Below are 24055 nucleotides of genomic sequence, written 5' to 3'. Positions count from 1 at the left end.
CACCCACCAAACTGTGAGTTGCAAAGGGGAAGCTGGTCCTGTTCTTTGAACACCTATCCCTTGATGGCCACTCAGTGAGCCCTAGGTGGTGACTTTCTACTCTGCCCGTTATTCCCTGCCCTCATTCCCTGCTGGTGGAAAAGAGAAAGGGGCAAAAGGTAAAACTCTCCCTGGCTACAGGAAAGAGAACAAAAGGGGCACAAAACTTGGTTTCCTCAAGTCAGACTCTTGCCTTCATTATCTTGCCTGGTTTTCTTTTAAGTTCTTTTCACCTTCTGGTTTTTGTTTAGCCAGAAGGAGCTAGGGTGAAGGAAAAAAAGAACAGAAAAAGTTCCTTCATCTCTTTCTCTCCTGAGAAGACCCACAATCAGAACCTGGCCTGTGTTACTCAAGGCACAGACCCCACACCACGTCAATTATACAACTTGGGGGGAAAAAAAAGCCCAACAGTGTAGAGTTGCATTGCTGGCTGATGGAGAAGAGAGCCTGGTGATCCCAGGATGCCCGTGAAGGAAACAGGTCTCTAAAACAGCTATTTGTTATATATATTTTATTGAAAAAATTTTACATCAAAATAGTTTGGCAAACTGTAAAAGTATACATAAGTGCAAATATATCCTCCTTTTAAAATACAAGCAAAGTGTGAGTATACACGAAAATCATAAAAATATCTTTAAAATATGGTGGTAGAAAACAACCTTGTAAAAAAAACGTTGTATTGTCACAATACTGAAAACCACTTTCTTAAACTAGACACATTGTTTCTAAATACTTTCTTAATAATGTTCTTTGGCACCTGTATCCAAACTTAGTGTTTGGCGGAACAGAACTCTCTTTTGGCTAGGCAACAAGATGAGGCTTTCTTGAAGTCTTGTGCTTAGCACTGCCTTTTTGAAAAGCACAAAAATTTTCATAGACAAAGAAAAACACAAACACACAACTTGCGTTTTTCAGACCCTGATGACTGAAGGTAATGAAGATCCCAGAGTTACAGGTTTATGTTTTTCATGTGGTAACTTTTTACCATCCGCTAAAAAGCTGAGTTCTCCGTTGGCTCTCTCCCTCGTGGGGATCCTGCATATATTCATATTAGGGTATTGCCAGGGTTGTCCTTCTACCAATGGTAGACAAATATCAGTGAACAGCGCTGGCCTGGGGATTCTGGCTAAGTGACTGGTGTGCTACTTACTGCTAGCGCCGTGCATAGTGGGGGAGTCCACCTCAGTTCATTCTGCCCTGCAGAAGAGAGAGCAGAGAGCGGCCAGGGCATGGCCTCCTTCCCTCCATTCACATGACACAGGGCTTAATATCCTGGCAGACACTCTGGTGGTGGTGATGGTGATAATATGGTCCGCTTGCAGAGGGATGGAAAGAAGAAATGCCATTAAAGTTGAGGACAAAATCCTTTCTGTCACACACTGGGGCAGAGTGATGCTGGTATCGAGGCAGTCCCACTGAAAGAAGAAAGGAAAAGCTCTTCAGAAATAGCCACTCAGCTGACGATGAGGCATGTTACTTTTTTTTTTTTATGATGAGGCATATTACTTTTTAAATTTAAATTTAACTCACGCCTTATTTTGACTCAGGGTAAGAAAGGGGGTGATGTGCCTTTTGTCTAGTTAGAAAACGGGTAGAGCAAACCCACCTCTAGAAGTTTCTCAAAGTTTCAAACTGGGTCATAGGAGGTCTGTGAAATCACTATGTTTTGTTTTGACGTGCCCGCACACACAGAGCACGATCCTCCTCTAAACCGGGTTCTAGAGTGCCTGAATTCCCCTTTTATTCCCGGACCCTCAGGAACGCTTTAATCGTGGAGGGTGCAACCGCGCGGGGACTGTTTGACCCACACTCTCTGTAGGGTTCCCTAAGCGCCGGTCTCCGGGCCCTTGATGCCAGGGCCTGGCTGCAGAGGCCGAGCCCCCTTCACAGAAACACCGCTGTCGCTCTCACTTCTTCTTCTGAGCCTCCTGCCTGTTTCTCAATTAACTGGCCCAGTCAGAATAGCAGGTCACAACAGAGATACTCATTGTGCCAAAAAGAGATGAGAGAAAACAATTCCTCTGTAAGACAAAGGGCCTGGAAAGAAAGTACAGGTCGTCCTAAGTTAGGAAAGTCTCAGGCTTCCCTTAGAGAAGCCTTTCTCCAGGGAGCAGATAATGCTCTTCGATAAACGCTCAGCTGCAGACCCTTCTGCACATCGAGGTGTCAGGCAGCCCGGGGAGCCCTTTAGAAAACTCCGGGATGGCAGAGGGCGGAGAAGGCTCTCTCTCCTCTCCTCTCCTCTCCTCCCGGGCCGCTGCTCTGCGGAGGCCCAGAGCCCGGCCGCAACCCGCTGCCGACTTTTGCTTTTGCTTTCTCAGCGCCTCCCGGCCCCGGGGCGCAACTGGCCGGCGGCGTCCGGAGCGCACGGCGGCCGGGTCTTCTCCCGGACAGAGTCTCTTTCCGCGCTGAGCTGGGTGAGGCCTCTTTGCCTGCGTATTTTCTGGGTACCCGCGCCTTATGGGACCATAAATTGCATTTTGGGGGTCAGGCCAGATTCGAATTTTGAGTGCGTGAAAACCGTACTCGCCCGCCCGCGGCGCTCGCGCCCAGCTCCCACCGCCTTGGCCTGGCAGCATCCCAGGGCTGCGAGCGGTCGCGGACTTAAGCCACGTTTGTTGCCTTGTAGCACCTACTGTCGCCAACGGCGCGCCGCATTGATCGCAGAAGGTGGCAACACGTCCACGCGGCCCCAGTGTGTGCTTGTTGCTCTGCACACAGGTGCCTTCGCCCGTCGCGTTACAGCACTTTTCAGTGCCAGTTCTATGAGCTCAAAATAGCGGGCCCAGGCAGGACCCAGAGCGAGCTCTGGGTTACGACCGACTGAAGGCCGCCGCCAGCTCTTTGATGTGACCAGAGAGAGATAAAAGCCCCTGCCCCTTCTTGAAAGACTCACTGTAATAAATGACGGGTGCGGGGCCTCCCTGAGCACGCGGACCTTGGACGCCCCATCCCAAGCTGGACTGCGCTGCCCGCGGGGGTGTGTTGTGTGCTTGTATGCTGCGGGAAAACTTCTTGGACTACCAGCCCCTCGGTCTGCTCCGCCTCCCAGCTCCTCGCTGGGCCATAGTCCCTCGTTGGGCCGCGGTCCACCAGCGGCGCACTCTTAACAGGCCCCGCTGGGCCCGCTCACCCAGCCTGCTCCTGCTGAGCCCCCACTTCTCCTCCGCCTGGGGGATGCCAACTAGGACGGGGGAAGAGAGGGACGGGAGCCAGAGGACGAGGGAAGAAGGGGCAGAGCGTCCTGGTCGGGCCTTGGCACCAATGACGGCCTCCCCAGGATTCCCAGGCTCTGCCCATAGGTCGTACGAGGCTCCCTGGCAAGGCCGCTGCGGGAGGCCGGCCTGCTCCCGCTCTGCCGTTTTCGTTTTCCAAGTTTGTGTTTCTGGGTCCCGAATTTCTGGGACGTGTGTGTGAGCTTGGGTGTGTTGGGTAGGGCGAGGGCGGCCTCAAAGAACAATCATAAGTCTCTTTCTTTCTTGCGAGTTCTTTTGTTTTTAAATTTTGGGGTACTGTTTCAGGGCAGCTGGAAAACCTCGAAGTCTGGGTTCAAACTGAGTAGAGCCTGCTTGGAGAAGGGGAATGGGGAACACTAGGAGGGCAGAGGGCAGAGGGCAGCGGGCTGGGCGGGGAGAGGAGTGGTGGGCAGGAGAGTGGGGGAGTGCGCGCCGCCTGGGGTGAGCGGTGATTGACAGCCAGTCCCAGGGGATTAAAAAAAAAAATGAAGAGGGAAAGGTCGTCTGTATTGGTTACTTGTTGAAATTCCCATAAAAATTGAACAAGACTCTGCTCTCAGTGGGTTAAGTCAGGCTAAAATCCTCTCCCGTGTGGTCCTGCCGAGACTGTCTTTGTTTAGTTAACCTCTGAGACCCACATTTAAAAGGCCTATTTGGGAAATTTCACCGTCCAGGGAACCAACATCTTTTGCCCGTTTCTGGGCTTCCCGCCTCCCCTGCAGTTCATGTCACACGCTGATTCCCGAACATATATCGTGTGCATCATCCTCTGAGGCTTTTTCTAATTGGGGTGAAAGGTGGATGTGAACTAAAACACCATTTGATAGAACAGATCAGCCTGATTTTAAGCCTGTGGGTGCTTCAGAGAGGTTAATATGACAGAATTTATCTCCACTGTCCGAGAAACCTGGTTAAATATTCAAATTCCCTCCTCCACCCCATCTGTTCCCTCCCACCTTTCATCGCCTTCAGCAAGTCAATAAATTTTCATAATCTTCAACCAACAAAATTTACACCAGCAACACAAATGAAGTCCAAGAGGCAAGCATTTCTCAGGGGAATCACAACGTGGGCCTCAGGTCCTCCTGGCCTAGGACAGACTCCTGTCATCAATGTAGGTCCACTGTGTTGGGAAGCAAGGGACTCCTCACAGGCTGGTGCCCCTCTCTATTAGTAACACCTCCCTCCTATGAACAATCCTGGTCCCCCCCCCCCCCCCCCCCCCCCCCCCCCCCCCCCCCGCCTTCTTCCCTGACCCTCCCTCATTTCCCCTTCCCTCAATTCTGGCCCAGTTGCAACCCCTCCCCACCCCCCCGGCCGCCCTCCCTCCCTCCCTCGCTCCCTCCCTCCACCCCCACCCCGCCCTGCCCCCTCCACGCTCCGCGCCGTCTTGGGGAGGGCGCGCTTGGCCTCAGCGCTCACTCCTCCCCCCTCCCAACCTGGCGGCAGGCTCCGTCTCTTATCTCGCTCCTCTCTCTCCACGGTTTTCCTTGGCCTTTTAATTCCTCTCGACCACTTTCCCTCTCACCTACCCATCCTCTTTCAAACGGAGGGACCACAGAATCACATTTTGCTAGGTTGACTCCCATTTCCAGCAAAACTCGACCACCGATATAACTTTATAAGCTCTTCTTTCTCGTTCCCCTTACAGCACCCCTGCCTCCCATTCCAAAAAACAGCCACCCCCTTCGGATAGGACCCACCCATTCTTCTCCTCTCCGCTATCCTCCTCTTTCTCCCTCTCTTCCTCCTACCCCCTGTCCCCTCAATCCACCCCCACCCCGTCTCCGTCTCCCACCCCGTCTCCGTTCTCCTCCTCCTCCTGGCTCCTCCTGGGCCGAGTGATGCTGCCGCTGGTGCTGGGGCTGCCGCCGTCGCCGGGAGCCTCCTTAGCTGCCTTCCCCCGTGCCCGCACTGACACCATCTGTCAACATCATTTAGACATTACAGTCCTCAGCCACACGCCAGGGTGCAAACGCCCAAAGGTAAAGTGCCAATCCTCTCTCTTTCTGACAGGGCCTGGAAGATCCGCAACAGTTGCTAGTAGAGGGCAAGAAGCCGAGGCGCTGCAAAGCACCCTTCTCCCTGCCCGCACCCCCCTCCCATGAGGCCCCCTCCCCCGGCCTCATGCTGCCAGAGGATCCTGAACAGGTTTGGAACTTTGAGAAGATGGGTATAGTTAGAGTAAATTCAACCAAGGTTTAGAATAGGATTCATGTTTGCGTTGGTTTCCACTTCCTTTCAGTTTTCCACTTGATGTTTTGAAAAAAAAAAAAAAAAAGAAGAAAGGAAGGAAGGAGGAAGGAAGGAAAAGAAATGCAGAAAGAAGGCTGACACTGGGCGAGAGAAGTGAGATAGCTGTATTTATATTCAGGCCTGAAGCGCTGTGTAACTCTCACTAAATTTACCTCCTCAGTCTCATGTTGTCCACCAAAAATGCTGTGCCATCTCCAAGCAGCCTTATGTAGGAGAACACTCCAACACAGTGTAGCTAATTCCTCTCTAAGTAAGAGTGAGGCTGGGAGAGAGGATGTGCCCTCGGGAGGAATCACTTCCAATGAGACCCGACAGTTAGTTATTGGATTACACGTGCAAGGAAATGTAGTCTGACCAGGGACAGGGGCTGGAAGTGGGAGGAGGAGAGCCTGAGGCCTGGGAGCTGGCTGGGCCACACAAGGGCTGATGCAGGAGGCCCAGAAGGGGAGGTGCTGTAGACCAGAGGACCAAATGGGAGGCTGGGCTGGACACACCTCTCTGTCTACTCTGAAGGGACTGAGGTGCATGTATGTGTGCTGGAGAGCCTGGCAAGGGGGGTAGGATAAGAGAATCTGAGATCGGTCAGGGATCTAGAGAAAGGCCTGCTGCAAAGAACCTCAGAACAGAACCGAAGCAGATTTTGGGAGGAATGGCACTAGCTATCTGTGCCCCTGGAGATACCAAATAGAGTATCTGCTCTTGGCTAAGCATGCTGGTGGGGCTGTAGAAGCCGCGGAGAGGGAGGGGTGGGAAGGGGGAAGCTGGGGGCTGGGCTGGGGCTGGCCCCAGACAGTGACCTGAAGTTGAGTGGAAGCAGGCTTTTTCCATCAAACCCTGCCTGGATACCACACACAGAGACCGAGTGTCAGTTTACTGCCCTGAGCCGGGCTCCTTTTCCCTAAGCTCCACAGTAATTAGACAAAGAAAACCTAAATTAGCTGAACAGGCGTCGACAGCTTCCTCCAGAGCACCCCTGGTACCTACATGGGAATGTGTCCGAAAATGGCTTGATTGTAGCCGAGAGTCAGCTAAGAAAACACGGCTAAAATGAACTCAGTTTACCGCTCATTTCCAATAGAAAAAAGAAACAAGTCAGTCTTTTCCGGATGGGATGTTTTGATTGAGTTGGGGGGTGGGTGGGTGTTGCAGTTGCTTCTACTTCTAAGAATTTCTTTCTGAACGACATGGGAGCATATTTTGGAGATGGGTCCCCATTTATTTCAGGTTTTTCCCCTCTAACCCCTTTTTGTCATTTTACATGGGACTATTTAAATGTAAGTAACTAAATATAGAAGTATATATAGTAGGTTCATAAGTCAGTGCTTTGAGTGTCTGAAAAATAATTAAATGCAATAGAAGCTGGTGTCAGGAGGACAGATAATAACTCAGAGGAGCCCCACTGACATAGCCTTCTGTGTGTGTGTATGTGTGTGTGTGTGTGTTTAGTGGGAATAGAATTGGCCCAGGTGGAAGAATAAGGAAAAGGAAGGCAATCATCTCATTTGAAGGAGGGGATGATAGACAATGGAATTTGGGGAAATTCAGCAAGCAAGTAAATGTAACTGAACCCTCTCTGATTGTCCACACTAGGAATTCAATGTATATTGGATTTCAGGCCCTACAAGGTTTTAGGACCCAGCGACTGAAGAATAAAAAGCACCAACCCTCAAATTTAAGCAGGTTAAAATACCAGGGAGTTTTAGAGGCTCCATTCCCTATCCAATCCAAGTGACCGGTATTCATTTACCTAAACTCTTCAGACTTGAGAGAAATACTACCTAGAGTTTGCTGAGTGTTCCAGGAGGCTAGACAGTCCTGAAAAGGCCATAGGCATTGGAATTACAGTCCCAGCCAGGAGCAGCTTCTGTTGACTTGAAGCTTTTCTCTCTCTCCAGGGGTCTAAATACTACCCTGCACTCCACAAAAATATGGAGGTAATGACCTTAGTTATCTGAGCAGGAAGAGACTTCTCTAAAATTCTTTCTTGCAGACCCCATCTTTGCCATGGAAATTCCCCTAGACCTAAAGCTTGTTCTAGAAATACAAAGCGTCTGCTTTTGTTCCTGATAGATTTCACAAGTACAAGGATTTCCACTCTTATCATGTCACAACCACGTGGTCTAAACACAGTTATCTCCCCTTTAGCCATAAGGAAGCAGGGACTCAGAGACATCAGATGACCTGCTGCAAGTCACACCTGGAGAAGTGACAAAGCTGGCCTGTAGTGGGGGGCCTGGGATCCCAGTCTAGGGCTGTTTCCAGTACCTTGCATCAAAACCTCTCAACTTTGTTTTAATTGCTCATTTATACAGATTCCTGGGTAAGAATGCATGTCAAATTCTTTATCCCTGGCAATAATATCTGAATTTTTATTTAGAAAAGACAGTTTAAAAGGAATGTTGTCTCTGATACATAGCCTTAGGATGGTTCCCTCTCTCAGAAGCCCTTCTTAAGGTTGTGAGCTCTTCCCGACTGACTTTCATTGCCTTATAAACAACACAAATCTTGATTTATTTTTTCTTACTGGAAGGAAAGGTATGGTTCGTTAAAATAAATATAGATGAGGCCAGGCTGCTCCTCGCTTAACCAGAAATACACAGCGTCGGGTGCAACCGCCCTCTGTCCGTCCCCGGTGCTCTGTCCCCCTTTGGTTGACTGTCTCCGTCTGGGCTGCGGGTTCCTTTCCCGCTCCAAACCTCAAGGCCCCGCCCCAGCTCCAGCGCAGGAGAATGTAAACTTCGGGAAGCTTCGGTTTCTCCGATTTGTTTTGTAATCGGCGTTTTATTCTAGAAAATCTCTTCATTATTGCGGTTTAAATCTTATGTTCTTAGCATACTTCCTCTGCTTCGTGGGTTTTACATGAAATGGCTTAGACTAAACCAGTTACCCACCGGAGAGACGCATCCGCACCGACACTGTTTACCGCCATCCGAGACCTCTCCTCCTCGAGGCACTTCTCGCTCTGGTTACCCCTCCCTTCTTCCGCCAGCCTGGCTGGCGCAAAGTCTCTTCCCAAATCAGTCTGGAACTGACCACTATATTCACCCCGTGTTTTGGTACAAAATTAACGTATGTAGAAGATTCTCCAGCTCCTGGGAGGCCTTTCTAGTTGCTGACGATGGGCTCTGGTGCTGAGGCCGAGGGAGTGTCGGATTGTTTGAGGAAACCAAGGAAGACCTCGAGCCTATGCGCCACAGAGGCGCATAAGTTTCTAGAGAAACTTTAATTTATATAGAAAATCCGCCGCTGAGGAGAGGGGGACTTGGCGAGGAGGGGTAACGGTGGGGATTTTACACCCTTCTCGGCGTCTGCTCTTCTTCGGTCCAGAAACCCCCAGACCTCCGGGTTTGAACACCAGCCACCCAATTGCGAGTGTTTATTTGGATAGATTCCCCCCCCCCCCAAACGCCTGTCCTGGGCAGGGCTCTTTTTATAGCCACCTTCTTGAGATATCCGATGATAGCCCCCTTCTCCTGGGCCTGGCTGTAGGCATGATTGGGTACCTCGCTTGACCTGGTCTGAGGAGCTTGGAGAGGAAGAAAAAAAAAGGATCCAATCTACCGGAACCCCAGGTGGAGACTGCGCCTCTACCCATTTCTGCCCTTCTCAGATTTCAAGGCCCTGGTGCTGTTCAGTTGGGGAAGCGACTTTGGGATGCTCCCGGGAGCAGGGCTCAACTGCCCGCAGGACCTGACCCGGATGCAGGCCTAGTGGTACCAGGCCGGGCATCCTGAGGGCTCCGGTGGACCGTCCTTTTGTATCGTCCACAGCCAGCTGCTTTTATGGGTGGGGCTTGAGAAGAGGGGCTCCGTGGTAGGGATCGCAATTCTCCTAAAAGGCAGCTCTGGTGACTGCAAGGAGGAGAAAAAAGGGGCAGTGCTGGAAAAGACACAGTCGTGTGTTCCCCAAGGGGGCAGGAATGAGTGGGTTTCCAGTAACGAAGGAAAATTAGAGAAGCTTCTACCGCACATACCCAATCATAGGAGAAAAAGGGCGGAAATAATTGTGGTTGCTGGTGCCTCTCAGCACGTTAATTTTGCATCCATTCGTGCTGCTGGGACGGAAGCCCCCCTTGAAGAGACAGAAAGCTGAGGGACCAGGGCGTGTCTCAGGAGCACAGCCCCTCTTCCCCTGAGCCCACCCAGCCGCGCAACCCCTCCTCTGAAGCCCCATGCCTTGGTCTTGGAAGGCCTCTCGCCCACTGCTTCTGCTTATCTACCCAGGTTCTGGAGGAAGGTGGCTGGGCCTCTTGAGCATCTGGCAGGGCCGGCGGGAGGGCCGGGCCCACCTGGGAGGCGCCCTTGGCCTAGGAGGGGTTAGCCTCTGGCACTGAACTTAGGAGGGTGCGCGTCCAGGGCAGCTGAACGCATTAGCCGAACGCGCCGGGAGATCGCAAGGCGGTGCCTCGAACTCCCACCGACGGAGGATCTAGGTTGGTCCGCTAGGGGTATGCGGGCCGGGAGGCACCCTGGAGGTTCCAACCCAGCCGTAGTTGGGTTTTCTTCACTTGTCTGATTCGTCTCCTCTCCCCATGCGCTCCTCCGCCCCCCAAATAAATAAATATGTCCGAGGGCAGCGAACTCCGCAGGGCGCCGGGCCCTGCGCGCCGCGCCACGATGGATGAACTTCCTGGAGCATCAAAACTCCCCTCTTGTCCTCCCTGCTGAGCTCAGGATATGGTGCGCGCTTGCTTCTCTTCAGAAAAGGAAACGTAGCTCTTCCAAAAATATAAATCAGCGCTGACGTCCAAATATTTCTTTTGTCCTCCAGCATCCTCTGTGGGGATAAATAAAACGTGCTCGGCGCCCAGAGCCCGACTCGGGACCTCGGGCGCCCAGACGCCGCCTTGGAGGAGCTGCGTTTTGGGAGCCTTCCTTCTCATCCATCCCCCATTACTCTCCTCTCTGCCCCTCCTCCAGTCCGGCAGTCGATCCCTGTTTTGGGATGCAGCCTGACTGCTGGTAGCAGGAGATGGGCAGCTCTGGGCCGCAGAGGGCAAAGGCCCACGAGGCCGTCAGGAGGGGGAAGTGAGGGCTCATCAGTGCTAGGACAGAAGAGGAGACTGGGAAAGCCCCCAAACCATGGATCTTTGGAAACTGAGGCCACCCATCCCAGACGAGGCCCCAAAGCTGTCCTTCCAAGCTGGCCTTGCTTTGGAGATTTGGAGTCTTCCCAAGGAGCTAGCAGCTTAGGGGTACCCCATAGGTGTTCCCAACCCCAAGACAGCCTCCTCTTAGAGAAGAGGCCAGAGGAGTCCATGTATGTGGGCCTACATGACCCCACGGGGCATCTCTGAAAGCTGCTGCCCATGAGAAAGAAGGGGGCTTTTCAGTGTTAGAGGCTGTGACCTGTCCTTGTCTTGGTCTGTGAAACCTAAGGGATGGCTTGAGTCCCATCATCCTCTCCATTCCTCCTCCCCATCTCCCTTCTCCAATTTGGGAGAAGTGGGTTGATTTTCGGTTGGGGCTTTGGAAGGAAGTCTATAGCAGAATGCCCCTAAAGCATCAGGATGGTCTGCTGGTTGCTTTGGCGCCTCCACTTCCCTTTCTGCTCCCCTGATACCCTGGTGTTAGGAGCCCACCAGCCCTTTTTCTGTCACCACTCCCTACCCCCAATGAATCATCCTGTCGCATCCACGCGGTGAAGCATAAAAGGCTCCCTGGGCTGAGGGTATCCAGGCAAAGAGACGTCTTCACCTACCTTATCCTCTTCACATTTCCCCATGCCCTTCCCCCTTGGCCTCAAATGTTCCTTTCCAGGCCTGGTTCTTCCAGGCTGCGTGGTGGGGGGCTGTTCTCCAGCCACCCCTTCCTCTCTCCAGGGGGGTCTTTATTGATGAGCTGCCTCAAAAACCCCCGCCCAATATGTCCCAGAAGGGTTTAGACAATCCATCACCCACCACTTCAAGAATGCTTCCTCCCTTTCAAACACAATCCTCGAACACCAGGCGGGCTGCGGTGGGGAGGGGCGCGCACTTGAAAAGAAAGCAGCTATATAATCAACGTCAAACCATCCCGCAACCTTTCGGAAACAGGGACTGTGGCCAAAAATCTCTCCAAATGATTTAGGCGGCCCTCCTCGCCCTCTCCTCCGCCCTCCACTTTGACTCTCCCCTGCGCCTGCAGTCGCGCGGCCAGCGCGGCAAACGCACATCCCTGCTCTGCATTGAAGGTCAACGCTAAAAGCTGCTCAGTTGGCCTAGGTTGCGATTTAGGAGAAAGCGTTTCTCCTCTTGGGGTTCAAGGAGGACATGCTTTCGGGGTCTGGTCATAGTGTCCTTGTTGGTGGAAAGGGCTAAACTGGGAAAGCTGGACATGAAGCTGTGGATTCGTCAAATGATGTCTCCTTCCCTCCCTCCGAAAATCCTCAGATTTTGCGGTGTTGTGGGCTGCGCCTTCCCTTTCCCTTGGTTGTCGGCTCCGGAGAAGCAGGGATTCTTTTCGTTTCCGCTGGGTGGCGCCAGGCTCTCGGGAATCGGGGTCGACGGGACTGCCCAACGCGCCTCCAACCGAGCGGCTCCCTCTGCTTCACCTGTCGGAGGCTCCTGACGCCGCCGTCCGGGGTCCCCGCAGCCTCGCGGTCCGGACCCCAGATTACTTAAAAGATGATCGTTTACCTCGTACTAGGTTGGCCACGTTAGGGCACATTCTGCTTTTGCTACCCCCTCACACCGTTAACATTTAGAGAAGAAAATAAATCACAAACTTGATACTCCTTTATTGAAGCGCGCTCTTTCCGTTGCAAACATGCTTCTGCCATGCTGAAGAAACTCAGGGTTCAGTTCAGTTATTTTGGTTTCTCTAAGCAAGGGGCAGAGGGCTGTGTCTTCATTTGTAAGGTACACATCCGGACTCCTGGCGCTTTCCTGAGGTCTGGTGGAAAACAGACCATCGAGCGTCTGGCGGAGTCAGTTCCAGTGGGCTCTGCAGCCGGGTGTTTTGGAGAAGGCGCTTTCTTCAGCCTCAGCGTTCTCATCCGCGAAGAGGCTCCCAGACCTCTTTGTTGTCTTCTGGGTCTACAGTGAGAGGGATAGATTTTTTTCCTTTTATTATTTCTCATCCTTTTGACTAGAAGAAGCCAGGCGGCTTCTTAATGCTGGTGAAAGTTTGTAAGGTAAAGGGAACGTTGGAGGTCCTTTTGGGGAAGGCTAAATAGGAAGGGCAGATGATAAGTAGACTAGGAGTGGACCTGGGATTCCAGAAGGCCAAAGGCACTAGGTTTGAAACCCGAGAACAAGATGTCAACCATTGGCCTTCCTCTGTGTCATGAAAAGAACTGAGTTTTTGTGTTTTAGGAAGTATGGCATTCTTCACTGCAACTGACTTTCATTTAAAAAACTCTAAACATTAGATTTACTGAGGTGTAATTTCTATACAATAAAGCACACCCATTTATATGAAAAGGTTGAGCTTTTATTTTTCTTTTTAAATTTTTATTATGAAAAATTTTATAGTACAGAAAAGCGGAGAGGATATATAATAAGGCTTCCTTTCAATACCTCTCACCTAGATTTAACAATTATTAAGATTTTGCTCCATTTTTCTTTTCTCTTTCTATTTTCATTTCTTGCTCAAATATTTTAGGACAAATCCAGATGTCATGTTTTAAAAGTGCAACTTATTACTTCTTAACACACCCACCAGTTGTAGCTCTCTCATACCTAAAGTTATATTTTGGTGCAGACAAGCACACTTCTTGGGGAAGTTGGAAATAGGGCTGGGACATTGTTCTGGAGGAGTATTCTACAAATAGGACTCTCCATCCTGCTACTCGGTCCTCCCAACTGACTTCCAGCCTCAAATATCTTGGCTTTCTCCTGGCTGCTGGAACTGTCAAGAAGTTGACAAACTTTCCCTCCCCAAACTTTTCCTTCCACACCCTCACTGGGGCTGGGTGGGTGTCTTAGCAGTAAGCTGTGAAAAGGGGTTCAGTCATTTATTCTGTGGCTAGAGTTAACCCCACACTGTCTTCATAAATGCATATTAGATCACTATATAAAATTCATTTTATTGCAAGAGCATATGTGACCATTGAATATATCTATCCCGATGCATATGTGTGTATGTTTATCCATGTGGACTATATTAGTAGTTTCTGAATCATTAACCCAGATAGTGGCTAGTCAGGAAATAATTTTTCATACTATTTGGAAGTTCTTGTGAGAAGATTTTGGATTAGGCTGGAGGAGAAAAGAGGTCCTAGGGGATAGACCAGGAGGCACTACCAGTTGTATCCCCAAACCCCAGTTCACACCAGGACTTTTTGTGTATTTCAAAAATATGTGTTACTGATTTGTCTTATTTTTCCCCTCCCCCAGTAATACAGGTTACCTTTGTTTTTAGCATTTCCCTCACCCTCAGGGCAACCTTGAGCAGATGAATAGTGATGTGGTGATCTAAGTAGCCTCAAATTTTGTTTGACAATTGCACCTGCTCCTGATGACCTCGAGTATGTCTCTGTGCTTCAATTCCTACTTTTTTCTGGTAAAGAGGTAATAATAAAAATTTAAAAATAATTCTCCTCCTGCAGTGATTATAGAGATGAAATGAAAATTGTATAAGTATTAACATTTTTACATATACACATTTATGTTGTTATTTTTGGCCCAAGCCAACAAAATTGCTGTTTAGTTTTGAGGTACTTCTGTAAATTTTATGCGTACTTGGGATCTTTCCTTCCTTGGGCGATCTCTTAAATGCTTGTTTGGTTTTGTCCCTAATAAGGAAATGATGGTGGGTCCATAATCTACAAGTTTAAGTCAGCCTCTGCGGGCTGGGGTCTCTGGCCTCCGGGTATGCTTAGGCTGTGGGTGGCGCTGCGTGGCTCCACAGTGAAGGGCAAATACTCAGGGTGGGGTCGGGGACGGGGGTGGGGAGACTTTTCCCTTGGACTGGATCACGCGGCCGTTGGAGGAATGTCTTTCGCAGTATCGGGGCTGGTCGCGCGCCCTCTCAGTGCGGTGGGTCAATGCCTGGTGGCCCGAGCAGGCACGTGACCAGGGCGCGGTGAATGTGTGTGTGTGTGTGTGTGCGCGCGCGCGTGTGTAGTGGAGTTCTGTCGGAGGACTTCACTCGAGTAGGGTAGAGAGTCCCTTGTCTGAGTGCCGTGCGGAAGCTCCGGCCTGATAATGTTAGGCACGCGGGCAGGGGCCCGAGTATGTGGGACTTAGGGGGACTCACTGGGGGTCCAGCCACCTACAGCTGATTGGCATTAGAGGTTTTCGAGATCCCAAGGGAAAAGCGTGAAAGCGCGGAAGAAAAACTTGCCTGCGCGCTGCGGCTGGAGCTCAAGGGCTTCTCGCAGATTCCTCGCGGTCTTGGGCCGCCAGCGAAGCAACCAGTGGCGTTTGCTTGTTTAGGCAGATATTTCTACGTTTCCCCCCCATTTCCCGTTTGCGACAGGCGCAGGCTCTGCACTGTCTTGTGGGAGGTGGAGTGGCAGAGAAAAAACCCTCGCGGTCCACATAACCGCGCCGGAAACAGAAGTGTGGGATACGAAAGGGCCACCGCTTGACACCCCTATTCTTTCCACCCCACTGGGCTCACAAAGCTCTGACTCTGAAAAGGTAACCTGCAACTTGAAATACTGAGGTCATAAATGCTTTCATTCCGTTTAATATTTTTGTGTATATCTCCTCGTCCATACACCTTGCACATGCGAGCTAACCTGACCTTGAGCGTTACTTTATTGTTCCGGACTTCAGTTTTGTCATTTCTTTCCTTTTCTTTCTAACCTTCTTTTCTTTTTCTCTTCCTTTCCTTTCTTTTTTTAAGATTTTATTTATTCATTCATGAGAGACAGAGAGAGAGGCAGAGGGAGAGGCAGGCTCCCGGCTGAGCCGTGAGCCCAAAGCTGGATCCCATTCCAGGACCCCGGGATCGTGACCTGAGCCCAAGGCAGAAGCCTAACTCTCTGAGCCACTCAGACGCCCAATTCTGTCATTCCGCAATTGGGATTATAATAACAGCTGACCCATAGAGTTGCTAGGACTAAACGAAATAATACAAGTCAAGCCTGTAGCTCAGCGTGCAGCACGTGGGAAGCGCTCCACCAGCACTGGCCCAGAAACCGCGCAGATTCCTCTGACCTGAAATCCCTGTCTCCAGCGCAGCCCTAGAGTTTTCTCCGGGGTGACTTTTGGTGGTGGTGCGGGGGGCCTAAGGCGAATTGGGCCCTTCCGTCTGTCCCAGCCTCAACGAAACTCTTGGGCTTTGTTTTACTTTGGGATTCGATTAAGAATTTCGAGTTAAAAACGGAGCTGGGAGAAAGTACGGAAAGGCCCTGATCGGAAGCGGGGGCCGAAGGCTCAACCCCCGAACAGCTACGCGCCCAAGCGGAGAGGCTTCTGAGAACAGCCTGGGCTAATGCGCGTTGGGACGGGTCCAGCTCTGCGAGAAGGGAACTGGCGAGCTCTAGTGACTGGCGTCCGGCTTGGTTTGAGGCTACTTCTCCGTGCCTCGGCCGCACCACTCGGTTCGCTCAATGCGGTCAGACTGCTTGCGGGCGGGGGTACTAACTCCCTAGGGTGGCGGTGCGCTACTGTGACCCCAAAGAGGCAGGGTGCCCATCCTGGGCAGAATGGAACGGAAACGCGGGGCACAGAGGGCGACAAGTTCAGAAGCTGGGGGTGGAAAGCGGAGAGGTCATTTTCATTTTAGTGCCTCGACGTTTCCCCTGTGTGATCGTTGGTCAGGTTCGTCTCCGTCCACGACCTATCTCCAAATACTACTTGGAAAAAGGCAGACAATAAACAGCCCTTCCTCTGCTGTCGGGCCTTTGCTTGAGATCGGCCCGGGCCTCTCTGGGACCCTGAGTAAAAAAGGGCGGATTGGCTTCTCCCAGTGCGAAAAGGTCCCCCACAGCGGCCGCAGGATACCAGGCGCAAAACGTCAGGCGGGGCGCCCCTGCAGGTCTCAGCCACTGCGGCTTAGAAGGCGGTCTGCCTGCCCTGGAGGGGGAGGGTGAGAGGGGAAGTGACCTCTTGAACCTCATCAAATGCAAATCCTATAGGAAATTTTTTAAGGAAAGAAAAGCGGAAGGACAGGGAAATGGAGAAACGCGGAGTCCACCTGAGGCTTGAATGGCCTTTTTAGAATTCCAAGCCCCTGGGGTTCGCAGACTTCTCTGCGGTAGACCGAAGATTGGTAATGAACTTTGGATTTTCCCCCAGGAGGGTGAAGCTACCAGTTGACTTCCTCCTATATGCATATTTTACATATATAAACACCTTAGCAGTTTCATAGCCATTTAAACAAATCATTCACATAAATTTTTAGTCTTTAAACGATCTGCCACAAAAAATGGTTTTTCTTTATTCTGGTTCTTTTTCTTCCTTCTTTTCATTACTGTTCTTTGCAGCTAAGGTTTCATGTCCAGGTTGGTGGCCAAAGTGTTTTTTCATGTAATTTTGCTGTCTGTTTAATTGTAACGATCCACATGACTTTCCCTATCAACATGGATCTAGGATAGATTCAGAATTTTATTTTTCCAACTGGAGGTATAATATAGTTTTGGAAAAAAGCAAATGTCCCTTTTGTTTGGCTCTTGTTGCTAGTGGAGTGTTCCCCGGCACCAAGCCTAATGAGAGACTCAGCTGTGACTAGTTCTTGGCTTTAAAAAAGACTGACCTACTTGATGAGTCAGTTATTCACCTATTTACTCTTCAAGTGTCTGGAGTTAAAATGCTAAGAATTTGAAAAACTGTGAGTTTTCATTTGTCACCTTTTCATCCAGAAAAAAAAAAAAAAAAAGGAGGAACTCAAAGGTTTTTTCTTCCCCTATCGAAGGAAATGCTGTTTGAAGACAGGAAAATGTAAAGTAAACCTCCAGGACCCATGCCATGGAACAAAATGGGTGTGGAGAATTGAACAGGCCAACAGGGCAGACAGGATTTTGGGAAGAAGCCTGGGAGAGGCAGGGACAATTAGGTCTTTTACACAGTATGCTGTTCTTGAATAAGGGGATGGCATGCATTTGGGAATCTGTGCTGGTGACAGAGTAAGGGCAAAGTAAAGAGAGTAGGGAGTGACAGATTGTTGTAGGGAGCACTTTCCATCTGGAAGAGTAGGTTTAAGTATCTCTTGTTGCTTTGTGGTGTAGATGGTGGGTGTATGTTGGCCTCAGGCTGAGGGAATTGGCCCTGCTGAGCACAGCAAAAATGGATGTTAATAAACTTGTTTCGTGGATTCTACCTATGAACATTTCTGCAGTTGGAGGGCTCTCAGAGAAGATCTGAGCCTGAAGTCCTTTCCATTTGTAAATCAGTTGCAAAGAATGTAGTTGAATTGGTGGGCATTTTATGAGCATAGAGATTTAACAAAAGGGAGAAGAATGTAGATGCATATAGCAGGTTAAGTATGATGAGAATTTGTGTACGTGTGTGCATGTATGTGTATGGGTTTTTTGCTTTTCATTTTCTAACATCATGGTTTATATGTAAATCCCTAGTAGTGTGAGAATAATATATAATTTACATATGTGAGAATAATACATAATTTCAGGTGCCTTGAATTCATTTTAATGTATTCCTTTTCCCTTTCTTACTAGGAAATTGTTTCAAGATCAAGATTTTATTGATGTCTGGACTTTACATATTTCTACAAAGTGAAGATCAGTGTTGTGTAGTAGAGGTAATACCGCTTAAAAATATTTTTCCTGGGCTATATTACTTACACTTTTCCTTTATTTTTCATCTCCTTTTCTTATATAATGACTTAGTGTAATTTACTTTCATACTTTGAGTTAAAAGTGGAATTTTAGTGGTTGATAGTGGAAGAAATCATGTTAGTCAAATAATGCAGAGAAGTGCATTTGCATCATTAAAGTTACCTTCATGTAATCTGCTTCTAAGGGCGGTAATGCTATCTTAAGAAAATGATTAAGCTTTGAAAATTTAAATGATTTTAAAATATTCTAAGTTTCACTTTTAGTTTTCGGTGATAACTTACATTGTATTTACTTGTGACTTACCTTGTCTTTTTTAGAGAACTCGAATAACTTAGTGAAAGTCTGTTAACCTTCCCATGAATCCTCTAAAGAGAGGTAAACATATCTTTACTCTTTGAAACTATGACAGTGGAGTCATTAGAAGAATAAAATAAGCTCGGAGGACAATACAATTTGACACTTTCATTAATAACTGGGAGTTTCAAAAGAAGGCAGGGCATCAGAGAATAGGAAAAAATATATTTAAAAAATGCTTGCTATATCTAGATAATTTTCTAGATATATGTTTCTTTGGTTTACCTGGCATCTTTTCTTCCTTCTATTGGTAGCAACTTCTCTGTATCCTTAAGAACTTCTTGCTTCCGCTCACTGTTGTGCTGGCGCTGTCACAGTGTTATGACACTCCCAGACTTGGGATGGTTATGCAACCTATGTCAGTTTATATCGCACAACTTTTGGCCATTGTGCTTGGCCAAGCATAGGCATGGGCTCAACCTCAGTTACTTTACAATCTTCTGGGATAATATCTTAAAGATAATAAGAGAGGCTTACTCTTTTCTCTCCTGGATCAGGAACCATAAGGAAACATCCATGGAACTTCTTGTGGCCATCTTGTCAATTCCTTGACTCCTTGGTAGAAGCCCACTTACAAGAGAAGAGAACCAACCCCAGAAGGAAGCAAAAGAGATAAGAGTATGGGGTGACAACACTGTTAGAGGCTGGGAATGGCCCAGGCCCTGGGATTTTCTTTTGATCAGCCAATTCCTCTCTTCTACAAACTATTTACAAGTGCTATTCTATACTAGGCACTGTATTAGGTGCTGGGGAAACATTCAGGGGAAGACAGTCAAAGTCTCTTCTTTCAAAACTGAAAGAGGGAGGAGGAGACAGACAATAAACAAGTATACAAAACCTCCTTCAGATAAAGGAAAATGGTATGAAGGCAGACCATTAATAAGTTAGTAGATAAATGAGAAACTTTCTGATGGTAATGTAAAGGGGGAAAAATAATTTTCCCTTTACTCTTTTGAGTTCTGTGGCTGAGACCACCCCCCTCCCTATAATAAAAAATAGATTGACAAAAGAAAAAACAATAACAACAAAAAAACATCTATGACTCCTGAATACATGGGAAAGACCTAGGAAAACTGAGTAACTTCCTGAAATGGCCCCAGCCATCACCTTAACTATCATCTAAAACTAAAGGGAAAAAAAAAAAAAAAAAAGATTTTGGGGTGGGGCTAGAGCCAATTGTGGGAGGTCACCAGGGCAAACAGAGTAAACAAGGATAAGTTTGTTATGCAGATTTAAATAGGTGCTAAGTGTTTCTTGTGATTTAGGTTATCCTTCTCTTCCTGGTACAGAAAAGGAGATACTACAAATGGAGATTTCCCTTATAAAAGTAAATGTCCTCAGTTTTCAGAGCTTCTCCTGAGTTTGTTGTTGCTTTTCTCTTCTTCTTCTTCTTTTTTTTTTTTTTTAAGATTATTTATTTGAGAGAGAGAGAGAAAGCAGGAGAGAAAAGCAGGACAGAAGTCTCAAGCAGACTTTGCTCTGAGCACGGAGCCCAGTTTGGGGCTTGATTTCACAACCCTGAGATTCGACCTAAGCTGAAACCAAGAGTTGGAGGCTATTAGTGACTGTGCCACCCAGGTGCCCTGTGTCTGCTGTTTCTTAAAAATAATTGGGTCAACATAATCCTTATGTCGAAGTGGCATATTTTGGGGTGGTGTGTTCTGTTCCTCTTCAGTAATACATGATGATAACAGAGAGGCGCAGTAGAGAAATGGATGTTGGGTGACATTGAGGTGACATTGAGGTGACATTGGTCTGAGATTTATGACCGAGAGTAGTCAGCTGTAGGAAGATCTTGGAAGACCAAATAGAAGATATAATGGCACAAAGGAATGATCTTGGGACACTTAATGGATTTCAAGAGGAGTTGGGTGCCTGAACTGACATTCTTTACTCTAGGTGCCAGAAGTTCAGAATGAGAGAGACAGCGCTAACAAATAGTGATCAGGTTTGATACCTGGGCTCTTCTTTTTGTAGGTATTCACCCCTGCAATAGCTACCATTCTGTTAATGGTCACATGACATTGACGCAGACATTTTACAATACAGCACAAAAACAACCACCTGACTTTCTTTAGTTTTCCATGAGACACTCCTATTTTAGTGGCAGATGATTATAGGTATGCTGATTGTTTTCATTTTAGTCACATAGTCACATGAACCCCAAAAACCTGTGTAGGCACTGAAGTCTGACTTCAGGATTAGAATAGGTAAATGATAGATTGGAGGAAACTATTCATATGATATTGGTCATGCATGCGGATCTGGAACTGAGAATGCTAGAGGAGGACCTGAGTAGGTTCGAGAGGAGTTGTACCTTGATTAAAAGGATGAAGGATAACACCCATGATAAAAAGATGACACACGGTTGGGAGCATTTGGTTTAAAAAAGCGAAGGAGAGATTTTACTTGTGGTCTTCAGGTGAAAGATCCATTGAAAATCAAAAGTGGTTGTTGAATTTTTAATCTAGAGTAAAAGGGAACCAAGAATGTTATCTGTTAGGATGGTTCAGGCTGCAAGGAATGGAAAGCCTTACTAATACACTAATTGAATTATCTCATGTAACTGGAGATGTTGGTATAGGAAGCATTTGGGAGTTGTGCTAGTCATATCAGCTCAGTGATCTGTTTTTTTTTTTGTTTTTTTTTTTTGTTGTTGTTGTTTTTCTACTCTGCTGGCCACAGAATCCATCCACTTCATTCTAACTTGTTTATGCTCTGGTTGTAAGATAGCATCAGCTAGCACTGTGGGCTTTGTGGTGTGCATTCAGAAGGGTATTTATAGGGAAAAAAGCTCTTCTCCTCCCACAGAGAAATGAAAGTACTCCTCTCTTCATCTTTTTAGGGCCAATTTAGGGCCCATGCATCTCTCTGGATCAGTAACAGTCTCCAGCAGAATGTCATTCACAGATCATGTAAGTCAGTCATAGGCAAGTACCATGGGGTTGATTTGGACTATGCAGGCTACCTCTTTGGAGCTCTTTTCCCCCAAATTACATGATCTCGTGGGTCTCACATGTGTCATGGGGTTAAGAAATGAAATCTGGGTTCTTTATGAAAGAAGGAGGGGGAAATGCATATAGAATAGGAAGTATACATGAAACATTTAGGCTAAGTATAAGGAAGAATAATCTAATATAGATAATTTTGAATTTTAGGAAAATGTACCATGAAAAGACACGAAATCTCTTCAAAATTATAGGATTCTATTTGTCTGAAATTATCTCTCTGAATCCTATCTGAATGTGGGGGCAGAGTGGGGTAGGAGCAAAGGAGAGTGCTTCCTAAAATTTCCACTTTAGAGTTAATTGAGATGCTGCTTGACACAGATTTGAGGGTCTCACCTCAGAGGTTTGGATATAGTATTTTAGAATGAGGTCTATAGCACTCTATTTTTAAAGAGTGATTCATATGAATGTAGTGTGGTCTGTCAGCTGAGCTCCATTTGGAAACCACTGGTAATGAATACAAAAGAGAAAAAATTTTAAAGCACATAAGGAACATTCACAAAAATTGACTGTGTTCTAGGCCACAAAGGAAGTCTCAATAAATTCCAAAGAATTAGTATCCTATGAGCCATATTCACTCACAGCAATAAAATAAATTTAGGTGTTTATAACAAGGACATAAAAAGGATAATCTAAAAAAACATGTTTGGGAGTATATTTTTTAAAGTATGAAATAATGATTGAATTAAAAAGCTTATCAGAAGGAAATCATGAAATACCGATAGCTGATGACAGACAAAGAACTCTACCCCAAAGTACAGATAAAGCATTAAACACAAACAATGAATCAAGGAAGCTACATCAAAAACTAATGAAGTACTGTGTGGTGACTAACATAACATAATTATAATATAAATAGCATTGCCTAAAAGGAAATTTATAGCTTCAAAATCAATTATCAGAAATTAAAAAAGACTGAGAGCAAGAAAGCCAATGATTCAACTCAAGAAGCTAGAATTAGAGTAGCAAGACAATCCAAAGAAACAATGCTTGAGTCTGAATTCTTACCTAGAAACTACAAAGTCCTTACTGGCTAGATTCAGCAGAAAATACACTTATTAAAAGATATTTAAGGACTCTGATTTGGGAGGGCTGAGGAATCAATTTTGCTGCATCACTAGAACAAAATGAAACCCCATCACAAAATAGCCATGCAAAGACCCTTCTATACTGACCACCACTACTGGACACCATTAATACCTGCTGTGGGACTTCAGGATCTCCTTGACTAATTAATGCCCCTGGGGCCTCCCTGGCCAGAAAGGAATTTTTTTTTTTTAATAAACATATATATTTTTATCCCCAGGGGTACATGTCTGTGAATCGCCAGGTTTACACACTTCACAGCACTCACCATAGCACATACCTTCCCCAATGTCCATAACCCCACCCCCCTTCTCCCAATCCCCCTCCCCCCCAGAAAGGAATTTCTGCATTCCATGAGTGGCACCTGGTTTCTTGTGTTACTCTCTTTTACCCAAGTCTTACATGAGTGAGTCTGATTGACAGAGTCTAATTCTCAGGTATGAAGCCCAGCTAAGGGAAGCTGGGAAGGTGAGTTTCTGGCTTGCATCTTGGGACATAGGACTCATTGAGTAGGAAACACACAATACATGGGTTTGAGCTGGTACATGGCAAATACCTTCTGCATTCAAGAAGGAAGGAAATCATAAAAATAATGGCAGAAACCAATGAGATGAATGACCTCCCTCTGCAATATTTAGATCATTTACAGACCCAAAAGATGCTTCTTTGAAAATAGTAAGAAAGGGGTGCCTGGGTGGCTCAGGTCATGATCTCAGGGTCCTGGGATGGAGTTCAGCAGGGAGTCTGCTCCTCCTTCTCCCTCCAGCCCTCCCTCTGCTCATGTGCTCAAGCTTTCTCTCTCTTACACAACTAAATAAAATAAAAAAAAAAATCACAAAAAAACAATAAGAGAGACATACCTCTGATGAAACTTAGGAAAACGTTGTTATACACACGTACTCTCTCCCTGTCTTTTTCCCCTCACTTGTGACACACATGCACACCCAGACATACACACACACAGCCCACACACAAGGAAATAGCTGAAGCAAAGGGTTATAATTTATAAACTTATAATTCTTTACTAACTCAAGATGCAGAGTCCTGAGAGACGATGATTGGAAGAGTCTGGCTGTCCCTGGGCTGCCTGGGAGAAGAGAGGTTCTGACCCTGTGATGTCTGGATTGGCAGGCAGCCTCCCTATAAGACTACACACAATAGTAAATATCCCAAAGGGCCACCAGCAAATGACAAATATCTAGGACTTGCAATGTGACTTATTTTGTTAGTAACCTATTGATTGACTTTTGTACTTTTTCCAAAATTTCATTATTATAAGAAAGCTTCAACAAATATCTTTGTCATAATTTTTCTCTTGGAAGTGAAATTACTAGACAAAAAGATATGAATAATTTTAAGGCCCTTGATTAAGCTGTCAAGTTACTTTCCTTAATAGTTGCAACTATTTAT

The 24055-nt window shown here is 47.3% G+C and overlaps 2 long non-coding RNA genes across 2 annotated transcripts; one reads left to right on the top strand and one right to left on the bottom strand.

Annotated features, from left to right (window-relative positions):
• Positions 1-533: 533 nt before the first annotated feature.
• Positions 534-4395, bottom strand: LOC122900037. The gene is made up of 2 exons (XR_006383163.1): positions 2936-4395; positions 534-1454 (listed from the first exon to the last, which is right to left on the bottom strand). It is a non-coding gene; the product is annotated as an uncharacterized LOC122900037 (long non-coding RNA).
• Positions 4396-4654: 259 nt separating this feature from the next.
• LOC122912290 lies at positions 4655-19891 on the top strand. Its single transcript, XR_006385598.1, has 3 exons — positions 4655-5260; positions 18078-18160; positions 19049-19891. It is a non-coding gene; the product is annotated as an uncharacterized LOC122912290 (long non-coding RNA).
• Positions 19892-24055: the final 4164 nt, after the last annotated feature.

This window comes from Neovison vison, chromosome 1, assembly GCF_020171115.1.
Source record: "Neovison vison isolate M4711 chromosome 1, ASM_NN_V1, whole genome shotgun sequence".
Taxonomy (NCBI): Eukaryota; Metazoa; Chordata; class Mammalia; order Carnivora; family Mustelidae; genus Neogale; species Neogale vison.
The sequence above is the reverse complement of the archived record's forward strand: the minus strand, read 5'-3'. Positions and strand labels throughout refer to the sequence as shown.